The sequence below is a fragment of the Bos indicus genome, chromosome 28 (assembly GCF_029378745.1).
Source record: "Bos indicus isolate NIAB-ARS_2022 breed Sahiwal x Tharparkar chromosome 28, NIAB-ARS_B.indTharparkar_mat_pri_1.0, whole genome shotgun sequence".
In the NCBI taxonomy this organism is placed as follows: domain Eukaryota; kingdom Metazoa; phylum Chordata; class Mammalia; order Artiodactyla; family Bovidae; genus Bos; species Bos indicus.
This window is the reverse complement of record NC_091787.1, coordinates 37811572-37824425: the sequence shown is the minus strand read 5'-3', so window position 1 is coordinate 37824425 and position 12854 is coordinate 37811572. Positions and strand designations below refer to the sequence as shown.

The 12854-nt window shown below is 39.4% G+C and overlaps 1 protein-coding gene across 3 annotated transcripts in view; it reads right to left on the bottom strand.

Moving 5' to 3' along the window:
- Positions 1-12854, bottom strand: part of NRG3 (neuregulin 3) — a 1237239-nt gene that overhangs the window by 398780 nt on the left and 825605 nt on the right. The gene's annotated exons all lie outside the window — the stretch shown is intronic.

Genomic DNA, 12854 nt, shown 5'->3' with positions numbered 1-12854 from the left:
ACTGAGCTACTGAACAACAAGAATCAGTTAGAGAGGGCTTCTCAGGTGGTGTGGTGGTAAAGAACCTGCCTGCCAGTGCAGGAGACACAGGTTTAATCCCTGGGTCGGGAAGATGCCCTGGAGTAGGAAATGGCAACTCACTCCAGTATGCTTGCCTGGAAAACTCCATGGACAGTGGAATCTGGCAGGTTACGCTGAGTCGTGAAGAGTTGGACACGACTGTGTGACTAAGCACACACACATCAGTTAGAGATGTTTGTATGCAAACTTGAGCAAAAGCTTCTCTGGTCAGAGGTGGAAAAGGGTCTGAAAGAGTTCTTTACCAGTGTGTGGAATTGAAATGTCTGCATCAGAATCATTTGATGAAATGTAGAAATTATGCACTGTCTGGACAGTCTCACCTATCTGTGGGTGGGGTGTCAGCATCTATTTCTTTTATAAAAGCTAAACAATTACTTAATATTTGGTTTTCCTCTCAATAACCATATCAAATAAATGATTATATGATTATGGAGATATTCTTCTGGAATTCTTTTTTTTTTTTTTTTTTTAATTTATTGCCTGCGGGAAGGCAAGCCGCGCGCCACCGCGGTCCAGTCTCCCGGCGCGACCTCCGCGGGCAAGCCTCCGTGCTGGGTGCCAGGAGCGCCCTCGGGGGTTGGCGGGGACCGCGCAGCCGGCGGGAGGAGCACTCCCGGGCGGGTCCGCGCCGAGCCCGAGCGAGCCTCTTCTGGAATTCTAAGAGAAAAAATTCTGTATCAGACTCTGCCTCTGAAAATGACGTGACCAGTTAATGACTGTTACATAAATTAAAGTGGATGCAGGGCCCAGCAATTAACATTCTGAATCTTACAGTGGCTATGATACTCAAAGTCAGAATCACTGGAGACATGCCCAACTATGAACACACCTTCTCACCAAAATTTGGACCTCACGTATGTGACTTCCTTTTTATTTGCTAGTGAGACAGAGATGACTCTCTCATGCTGACAGAAGAGAGGTAAAACAAGCAACACTAGGCATTTCGCTGCTGCTGTTGTTACTGCTTTTAATGAAATATTACAAATCAAGAGACAGCATATTAAATACCAGACTGTTTTAAAGGAATTAGTAGCTCTTTGGGAGTAGATATCAGCTCCCAGTGTAGCCCAGGGCCAGTATTCTCATATACAGTAGTCCAGGCAAACTCCTAAGTCAAGGTTGTTAGAACAACAGTAAGGGTTGGGCAGACACTGTACATCCTAAAAGGAAAACACATACAGAGACATCATGAAGTTGGAGAAGTTTGGAATTTGGGAAAGTAGATCACACCAGTTTTTTCTTTTTAATGTGTTGAGCTCCACGTACTCTTAGGGTACTACCTCGTCCAATGCTTATGTGGTTCGATTGCCTGAACAGGGTTAATGTTCTGGGAATTCTTGGGCTTAGTTGAGTCTCTGAGAAGCTTACAGGGATATAATGTGCTTGAAAGATACTCTTTCACTGCAAATGTCCACCATTACTTCAATGAGGGCATCTGTGGGTTAGACTAAAAAAGCATTTCTACTGAGAATTGCAAAATACTCTCAGCACATAACCAGTCTATCCAATCTCCTGTACTATGAACTTTGGCATGGTTTCTAGCAGCTTAAGGCTGTGTCCCTAGGATGAACCCAGCCCCCCTTAAAATGCCAGTCTAAGAAAACCCAGTGATGCCAGGAGAACTTATTTATCTGTTCTACTCAAAACATAAGAATAGGCTAATAGGCCTCTGAACTCCCAGTTAGAGTAGATAGTTGAGAAAGCTTGCCTTAGATGGACTTACATCTTGGTAACCTGTCAAAAATTGAAAATACTGTAAGTCAAAAATGCATTTAACACACTTTGCTTACGGAATGTCATAGCTAAGCACAGCCTATCTTAACAGTGCTCAGAAAGCTTACCTTAGCTCACAGTTGGGCATAAGCATCTAACATCAACCCTATTTTATAACAAAGTGTTGAATATTTGATGCAATTTACTAAATACATTGGAAAAGACTCTGATGCTGGGAGGGATTGGGGGCAGGAGGAGAAGGGGACGACAGAGGATGAGATGGCGGGATGGCATCACCGACTCGATGGACGTGAGTCTCAGTGAACTCCGGGAGTTGGTGATGGACAGGGAGGCCTGGCGTGCTGCGATTCATGGGGTTGCAAAGAGTCAGACAGGACTGAGCGACTGAACTGAACTGATACTAAAGGTAAAAGAACAACTAAACAACAGCAATCCAAATGTTTGTACGGGTACGGACCGGCTGTAAGGGCGTGAGTTGTTTCTTTTGTGATTGACAGGGAACTGTGGCTGGTGGCCATTGCTCAGTATCAAGAGAGAGTATCTTATTGTATATTTTCAGCTTGGGGAAGACCAAAATTCAAAATTTAAAGTAAAATTTCTTTTGAATACACATCACCTTCACACCATCCTAAAGTCGAGAAATTCTAAGTCAAAACGTTGCAAGTCAGGGAACATCTGTAAATCTTTTATCTTCCCTTTGAGATGTAAATCTGCTACTTAATCTGTCTTCTCAAAGACTTCGGAGCCTTCTCTCTTTGAGATGCAAACATTCAAGGAAATAGCTCTTCTCATTCCTTTGGGAAGGTAAGGGCCTATCCTTGTGGGCACCTTGCTCTAACTGGTAGCACTCCCTGTTTTTAAAGACAGAAAATTTGTTTTCCTCCAGATAAGTGTCATACCCAGATGGCCCAGTTACATGGACCAAACCACCTCCTTACTGCCCTTCAGTGCCTTTCCTTCAAAATACCCTAGCATTTACAAAGGCTCCTCGTGGCTACTGTAAACAGAGCTGCATTCAACATTGGAATATATGTGTTTTTATGAATTATGGTTTTGTCAGGGTATATGTCCAGGAGTGGGATTGCTGGGTCATATGGTAGTTCTGTTTTCAGTTTTTAAGCAACTTCTATACTGTTCTCTGTAGTGGCTGTATCAATTTACCTTCCCACATGCAGTGCAAGAGGGTTCCCTTTTCTTCACATCCTTTCCAGAATTGTTTGTAGATTTTTTGATGATGGCAGTTCTGACTAGAATGATGTGATACCTAACAGAGATCTTAGCTTGGTACTCTGGGATGACCTAGAAGAGTGGGATGGGGGGTGAGGTGCAAGGGAGGTTCAAGAAGGAGGGGATATACATATACATGCAGCTGATTCACTTTGCTGTAAAGCAGAAACAAACACAGCATTGTAAAGCAATTATACTCAAATTAAAAAAAAAAAAAAGTTTCCTGCCTTTTAGTCTGGTGAAGCTGAGCTCAGGTTCCACAGGACTCTTCCCTACTGCAATAAACACTGCTATATTTATCACATACAACCAACAAGGACCTACTCGATAGCACAGGAGACTCTGTTTAACATTCTTTAACAACTTAATGGGAAAAGAATAGATACATGTATATGTACAACTGAATCACTTTACATACATTTGAAACGAACAGAACGTCTTTAATAAACTATACACCAATATAAAATAAAAATTAAAAAAAAAAAATCTGTCTTGGCTGCCTTTAACCAGTGCCCATCTTTGTTTATCTTTGACAGCACATTTACTCTAATGTCAAGTTAAGTCCTATTTGTCTTATTACACTTGAAAATCAAGGGATAGGTTATGGTGTCCTTCTAAAAAGACCGTGTATATAAACCACGTGTGAACAGTAATAATGTTAAACTTCACATGGGCTCTGTATTCCCAGAAGTTGGGACACAGTGAAGGTTGAGAACTACCCCCTCTCTGTTTTCTTTTCCATTTCTAAAAATGAGAAGTGGCTAAGTGCACATGACCACCCTGTGTTTGCATATTGTAAGATAAGACCCACTCCAAGATGACATCTGTCCTCATTACTTCTATAGACTTGATAATGATTTCTTTGTCGACTGGCCTCTATACAACTCCAGCCACGTTCTTCTCTGAGTTGTACTTCAAAGGATAAAGTCAGCTGCAGAGCCTAGAGGTGGCTGGGATGGGCTCCCAATACTACTTACCGCTTTGTTCCCTCCCATTCTTTGTTATCAACAATCGTTTCCTTCCCCTCTGTTATATGTAAAAGTGTCATTTTAAGCACTATTTTAATATTCCCCAAGCCTCATTTCAGCCAAACTGTAAACCTTAAGCCCTGATTTTATAGAAATTTTGGAGCAGGCAATGAACTATGTTTAAATTGCATTTTGTTGCAAGATGACAGCTTTTACCACCAGGTGCTACAGCTGAGGGAAGGGGAGTTGCTCCGTGAGACAGGAAAACTATCACAGAGGAAAGGGACTGGAAAAATCAGAGAGACTTTGAGGCACAGCTCAGCACAAGTCTTATTTGCCTGTTCTTTTTTTTTTTTTAATATGTACAACCAAGAAGGGTTGCAAACTTCTTTGCAACCTTAGTGGAAGACTCAAGGAGAGGACTGTAAAAAGCACAAGTATTTTTTAAAAAGTCTATGTTCACATATTCTCTAAGTTTTGCTTTGCCCTGAATTTGTGTACTGGCGATCAGAAAAGGAAGTAGCGCAAACAATAGAAATATATTTGCTCATCTGGTGATGGTCGAGGCAGAAAGAGTTTTACGCACTGAAGAGTAACTTTGGAGCAACTACAGATGAATAATTTCTGAAAAGAACTGGAACAGTGATGGCAGGCTGGGCTATAAAAATAGATGAGAAGGATGAGCAGACCATATAGGTGTGGCATGTTAAGGCAAGTAATAATTGTGACCGGGCCAGGACAGTGACTTTCACCAGCCACTTCAGGAATAAAAAAATTCAGTGATGTGTTTCATCTAGTTTTTTGATCTGGTGCACAGATAGAATAATCCCACACCTTGCAGAAGGTGCTAGAAAAATTATTCTTCTCTAGCTGTGACAAGTCTTGAGTGAAGTAGAGCCTTCAATTACAAGTGAAAAGCTTTTCAATTATTGTTCAAATGTTGGTAAAACCACGTAGATGAGATATTTCTAACAGTATTTGAATTTAGATACTTCTAATTTAATAATTTTGTTATGGCACCCCTGACTCATTAAAATAATAGGGAGAAACAGGAGAATATGAAAATGCATGGCAGAGAAATAGAAGTCATATCAGTTTTATTATAATATCAATAGGCTCTACTAAAACTTTAAATCTATTATTTTGGATTAAGAGGAAAACATGCAGGATTCATTTCATCATATTAAGCCTATCTGAAAAAAAAACAAACAACAACAAAAAAATTGGTTGAATTCTTTCCTTTATCCTTGTTTACACCCAATAAGGGAAAAATTGTGTTTCGTTGGGAAACACATTTTTTTTTTTAACACACTTCTGCAATTCCTGATTCTTTGGGGGTTGTTTTACAGCTCTGTAAATTTGCAGATAACTAATGGCAATGCAAAATGATTCTGGTTTGTAAGCATGCACATTTTGTCCTGGCTGGTAGAGGTTCCATTGATTTTCCTCACTCACTGTGGAAGAAACTCGTTTTATGTCTACTTGCATATTTATTTCAGTACTCCTAATTATAAATGTGTTCCTTTGTTCTTCCAACTGGTTGTAAAGTCTCGCTAGTTTCCTCATTAACAAGTTAAATAAAAATGTTAACAAGTTGAAAATCATGATTTTACCTTATTGTACAAATTATATCTAACAACACAAAACCTAATTAAGCAACAGTTTTAAACAGTAGAAAGAAAAGGCATGAGACCTCAAACTTAAACAAAAATAAGCAGAGATGAGAACAGTTGGTTGGAAGCAGAAACTAGTTATATCTGATTTAGGAAGTGAACATCTTAGAAATTTAATAACTATGCACATAGAAAGGGAAGCCAAAAAGAAAAAAAAGAAAAAGCATTCCTATATGTAAACGAAAAGCATCAGGAATTGAAGGAATTCAGGTACCCTCTGAAGATGGAGTAGAGTGGAAAACACGGTGGCATAAAGCTTGTGAAAGGAGAATTGGATACCCCGCCCCAAGTCTCAAGGAGAGCTCTTCTGCTGGCTTCTAGAAAGCTGGCACCCAACCACATAAGGCAGAAGACTGGAAGATTTATTCTTGTAGAAGCTGATCCACCAAAGAGAAAAGACCTACTGCTGCTGGTGAAACCCAACTGACCCCACATTCAGAGCATCCAATCAGTTCTTTTAATGATTTTATACACACATGGTTAATTAAGGATCAGACATTTGAGAAATTCTCCAATGAGAGAGAGAGAGATGAAGAGGCAAAAAAAGAAATTAAAAAAAAAAAACAAAAATAGAGGAAGTATTTAAGGGAGACAGTTAACTGACAAACAGGTTAAACCTAAGATTATCACTGAAGAAGGAAACGGCAGCCCACTCCAGTATTCTTGCCTGGGAAATCCCATGGACAGAGGAGCCCGGTGGGCAACAGTCCATGGGATCACACAGAGCTGAACACGACTGAAGCAACTTAGCACAAGATGAGCTCAGGGACATAATGGAGAACACAAATTGCACACAGTATATTTGAATATAGCAACAGAATTATTTCACCATAATGAAAAAGATAGATTATTTAATAATTGGAGTTTGGAAAACTGATAGGTTTGGAGAAAAATGCAATAAATTGGGACACACAAATTCTAAAAGGATTCAAGTCTTTTCCAAGGTGATACAGTTTATAGGTCTTAGATCTTATGATCTACTTGTGCATGTGTGTGCTCAGTCACTCAATCGTGTCTGATTCTTGGTGACCACAGGGACTGTAGCCCATGAGGCTCCTCTGTCCATGGGATTTCCCAGGCAAGAATACTGGAGTGAGTTGCCATTTCCTTCTTCAGGGGATCTTCCCAACCCATAGACTGATCCTGCATCTCTTGCATGGCAGGTGGATTCTTTACTGTCTGAGCCACCAGGGAAGACCTTCAAAGAGCTTTGCTAGATTACTGTTCACGTCATGGGATACTTTGGCAATCATATCCTCAACAATTATTCTGTTATAAGAAAGAATAGTCAAGGTCTACACATGTACTGCTTGGTTGCCCCATGATTAAGGAGATAACAGATAGAACAAGATAAAAAACTATGAGTTTTTTAAAAACCATGAATTGATTCACAATACATATTGCATATTCACATTACATATTGTGTAATGACACACATTTTTTAAAATTGTGAATCCATGGATTTTAAACACATTTGATGTGTTTGGATTTATTACAGCTTATTAACTTAATGCTCAAATTGTCTGACATTAGGCCAGTTGGATTCTGACTCTGCTGTAGCTTTGGCTCTGAACTGACTTGTGGATACTCTTAATGGGTTCTTGTAGTTTCTGGTTTCCTTACTACCTGCCACTAGAATATTCCAGACTCATAATTAATAATACTTAATATATTTAAGTGACTATGACATATAAGGCAATATAACCTAAGACTTCAATTTTATAAAAGAAATACACACACAGTTCAAAGATATGAGCCTAGGAGGCCAAATGAAAAATTCCAAAGCATTAACATAGGTTTGCTCTGATTTGTAATGATTAATAATGATTTTCTTTTCATATTTATAGGTACCTATATCTTATGATAAGTATATGTTACTTCAAAGAAGGAAAATCAGACTGAAAAATAAAAACAGTTCAGATATTATAGTAAGGATGTTGTATTATGGCAAATAAAATTACCATAACTGTTCCTGTTAAATCATACAAGCTGTCCTTGAAAGAATAATAAACATGAATTAATTGATATTTGCAAGGAACTTTAAAAATAATAGGTCTGTGTGGTATTATTCCATTTAGTTTATGACATATTAATAATGCACTTTATTTGTCATTTTAAATAGAGCTTAATGATTAATAAACATAATATCCAATCATGTTTAATGAAGACTTTTCAAATGACTCATCTAAATGATTCTGTTATAAATTTTATAATAATAATTGCATTTATCACTTTTATTTCATTTGTTCCTTGAAATGTATTTTGCAAATACAAAGTTAGTTAATACAGCTATCTTTAGGTAAAGTGAAATAAAGGTATCTTTACTCTATTCCTATTAATAGTCTAGTCTAGACAAAAGATGAGCTGAAAAATCTGCTTTTTTTCAGTTTATAGAGGAAACTTACTACTATGTGATTCTGGATTTGAGTTCTAGATTAAACATGGGTAGGGCTCAGAAAATAATCTTAAGAAATGTCATGGCATTGTAAGTAAAGCTTCTCTAGTTTTCAATAGTAGCATTAAAAAGTCCAGAACTTTTGGCAGCTTTAAACAATTTCACCAAAAATTGAGACATATATCCCCAAATTCTTTCAGCTAAATATCCCATTGAATTTCTACAAAGGTTGCGACTGACAGGTATTGTGACTGCCTTCATAATTATCAGTCTGCTCTTTAGATAGGTAAATGATATATCCTGTGGTCAACTGCTGACCCACTCCAGTACTCTTGCCTGGAAAATCCCATAGATGGAGGAGCCTGGTAGGCTGCAGTCCATGGGGTCGCAAAGAGTCGGACAAGACTGTGCGACTTCCCTTTTACTTTTCCTTTTCATGCACTGGAGAAGGAAATGGCAACCCACTCCTGTGTTCTTGCCTGGAGAATCCCAGGGACGGAAGAGCCTGGTGGGCTGCCGTCTATGGGGTCGCACAGAGTTGGACACGACTGAAGCGACTTAGCAGCAGCAGCATGGTCAACTTAGGGGGTCTTCATATATAAAGATACACTGAGTAGCTTATTCAATATGATCTTTTCATAAGAAGACAACATAATTCTAGGGAATGATTCCAAATATAATATTTCATTTTGACCGGCTTACGAAGGTAATGGTTATATGATAATAATAAAAATATAAGAAAGTCTGGTTTCAGGAGTCCCTTGGTGTGTGATTTTGGATATTCAGATCTCAGGTATCTGGCAAGAAATCATTCACAGCAATGGGTATAATCCAATCCTTTCCAGAATATGGTAATACCAGCTGGGGCATTAGTCACAATTCATTTCAGCTTCCAGGTCAGAGTGGGCAAATGCAAGCCTGTGTTAATAATAATTACCTTTAATAGCGAGTGTTTTAAAGATTTTCAAAGTATTTCCAAGGACACAGTGCAATGTAATATTTTACTTTTAATGAGTATTTATATTCAAAACAGAACCAAACTCTAAAGTTGCTGCTGCTGCTAAGTCACTTCAGTTGTGTCCGACTCTGTGTGACCCCATAGACGGCAGCCCACCAGGGTCCTCTGTCCCTGGTATTCCCCAGGCAAAAACACTGGAGTGGGTTGCCATTTCCCTCTCCAAAGCATGAAAGTGAAAGTGAAGTCGCTCAGTTTATTAAGTCCATCTAGTTGTTTTATGCTTAGACTAATTCCAAGTCTCCAACCTAGATGTAATGTATCATATACTGCATAATCAATTTCACCTTTGAACATGGTGTGGAAAATGGGTGTGTTGCTACTATTAGCCATCATGAGAGAATGGCATAGTCAGCCTCTACAGCAAGAGCATGTCATCCCAGAAGAGCACTTGTAATGTGATGCCTGCGCTTAATTCAGCGTTGTATCTTTTCTCACTTCTATTTTTTCCCCAAATATTAAAACAACTCTAAAGTTACAGGCAAGTTGCCATAACAGAAGAAAGAATACTTTTTTCCTGAAAATTTTGAGAGCAAGTTGCTGATATGATCTTTGCCACCCTCAAGCACTTTACTGTGTTACTGACAAGGGCATTTTTGCACATACCATAACATAGCTGGAAAAATTAGCTGGGTAATTTGCTACATTGTCTTATAATCCACAGACATGATTCAAGGTTTACTTGTTTGCAACAACTGTCTTTTGTAACAAAAAGACCTAAGTCAGAATTAAGTATTGCACTTAACTGTCATACTTCTTTCAGTTCTCTTCAGTCTGGGGCATTTCTTCAATTTTTCCTTTACTTTCAAGATGTTGACACTTTTTAAGATTTCAGGCCAGTTATTTTGTACAATATCTCTCAATCTGCATTTTCCTGATGTTCCCTCATGATTAGATTCAGGTTATACATTATAGATGGATGTAATGTCCTATTTCTCTGATTACATCCTATAGGGCGCTGAATTTGTCCCAATTGCTAATGATGTTCACATTGATTACTTGATTAAAATGGTGCATGACAGGCTTCTCTACTGTAAATTTACTCTTTCTTTTTGTGATTAAAAATATTTTGTGAAAAGTCATTCTAAAACTATATAAATATCCTATTCCTCATCAAATATTTATATGCCAGTTATTTATATCAGAATAGACTCAATTTTTTTTCCTATTTTATTCAATGAGCTGTATCTACTATTATCACCCCACTCCTCACCCGTCTGGCTCTGAAATCCAATACAAAGAAGCCCCCCTTCCCACTGTATGAACTCCTTCCCACCTGTGCTCCAAAACCCAACCTTGGCCCACTGTGGTGCCCCCTCCCCCAACCATCTTGGACAGGGCCACATACTTTGCCCTGTTCCAACTTAAGGTTTTAGAACAGAATCATTTGAGAAAGGAAGGGAAAGACGAGAAAGTTCCAGTTTTGTTTTGCAGTGCTCATGTAGTCACTCTATAACTAATACTATGTATGTCTAGTCTGTTGTTTAAGGTGACAGTTTTTACTCCTGGTGTCAGGAGAACAACAGAACGGGAAAGACTGGGGATCTCCTCAAGAAAATCAGAGATACCAAAGGAACATTTCATGCAAAGATGGGCTCAATAAAGAAGAGAAATGGTATGGACCTAACAGAAGCAGAAGATATTAAGAAGAGGTGGCAAGAATACACAGAAGAACTGTACAAACAAGATCTTCATGACCCAGATAATCACGATGGTGTGATCACTGACCTAGAGCCAGACATCCTGGAATGTGAAGTCAAGTGGGCCTTAGAAAGCATCACTACGAACAAAGCTAGTGGAGGTGATAGAATTCCAGTTGAGCTATTCCAAATCCTGAAAGATGATGCTGTGAAAGTGCTGCACTCAATATGTCAGCACATTTGGAAAACTCAGCAGTGGCCACAGGACTGGAAAAGGTCAGTTTTCATTCCAATTCCAAAGAAAGGCAATGCCAAAGAATGCTCAAACTACCGCACAACTGCACTCATCTCACACGCTAGTAAAGTAATGCTTAAAATTCTCCAAGCCAGGCTTCAGCAATATGTGAACCATGAAATTCCTGATGTTTAAGCTGGTTTTAGAAAGGCAGAGGAACCAGAGACCAAATTGTCAACATCCTCTGGATCATGGAAAAAGCAAGAGAGTTCCAGAAAAACATCTATTTCTGCTTTATTGACTATGCCAAAGCCTTTGACTGTGTGGATCACAAGAAACTGTGGAAAATTCTGAGAGAGATGAGAATACCGGGCCACCTGATCTGCCCCTTGAGAAATTTGTATGCAGGTCAGGAAGCAACAGTTAGAACTGGACATGGAACAACAAACTGGTTCCAAATAGGAAAAGGAGTTCGTCAAGGCTCTATATCGTCACCCTGTTTATTTAACTTATATGCAGAGTACATCATGAGAAATGCTGGACTGGAAGAAACACAAGCTGGAATAAAGACTGTCGGGAGAAATATCAATAACCTCAGATATGCAGATGACACCACCCTTATGTCAGAATGTGAAGAGGAACTAAAAAGCCTCTTGATGAAGGTGAAAGTAGAGAGTGAAAAAGTTGGCTTAAAGCTCAACATTCAGAAAACGAAGATCATGGCATCTGGTCCCATCACTTCATGGGAAATAGATGGGTAAACAGTGAAAACAGTGTCAGACTTTATTTTTCTGGGCTCCAAAATCACTGCAGATGGTGACTGCAGCCATGAAATTAAAAGACGCTTACTCCTTGGAAGGAAAGTTATGACCAACCTAGATAGCATATTCAAAAGCAGAGACATTACTTTGCCAACAAAATTTCATCGTCAAGGCTATGGTTTTTCCTGTGGTCATCTATGGATGTGAGAGTTGGACTGTGAAGAAGGCTGAGCGCCGAAGAATTGATGCTTTTGAACTGTGGTGTTGGAGAAGACTCTTGAGAGTCCCTTGGACTGCAAGGAAATCCAACCAGTCCATTCTGAAGGAGATCAGCCCTGGGATTTCTTTGGAAGGAATGATGCTAAAGCTGAAACTCCAGTACTTCGGCCACCTCATGCGAAGAGTTGACTCATTGGAAAAGACTCTGATGCTGGGAGGGATTGGGGGCGAAAGGAGAAGGGGACGACAGAGGATGTGATGGCTGGATGGCATCACTGACTCAATGGACATGAGTCTGAATGAACTCCGTCCGGGAGTTGGTGATGGACAGGGAGGCCTGGCGTGCTGCAATTCATGGGGTCACAAAGAGTCAGACACGACTGAGTGACTGATCTGATCTGATCTGATCTGATTAGTGTCATATGTGTATGGAATAATTCATAGACTATGAGAAAGTGTAAAGTGCAGCCAAGAAGGGACACGCTCTCCACCAAAAGACAGACCATGAATCCTGCCCTAGCACAGAAACCTATTTTATTTGGGCTTCATATATGTGTCCAACAGAAGGATACTTCCTCAGCTGTAGAGTCTCCTCAGAAGACAGAGACAGGATCCCTCTTGGGGGATAAGAAACACCCCAAGGGCTCCAACAAGGGCATGCATTTCTACAGAATCTCAAGAAAGCCTTTCAAACAAGAATAAGGGTTCTTACCCAAGGAAAATGTCAGATACGATAGAATCACTGGACAAAGGAGAAGACAAGAGTCAAATGAAAGGCACAGTTAGGGACTCTGAAGACGTTAAGACTCAATGTACAACCATAGCCTCTCCTAAGATTCATGTCCTTGAACCGTTTGGCGTTTGTTGCACATAAAGTCATAAAATGGAAGTCCTGATCTTATGATC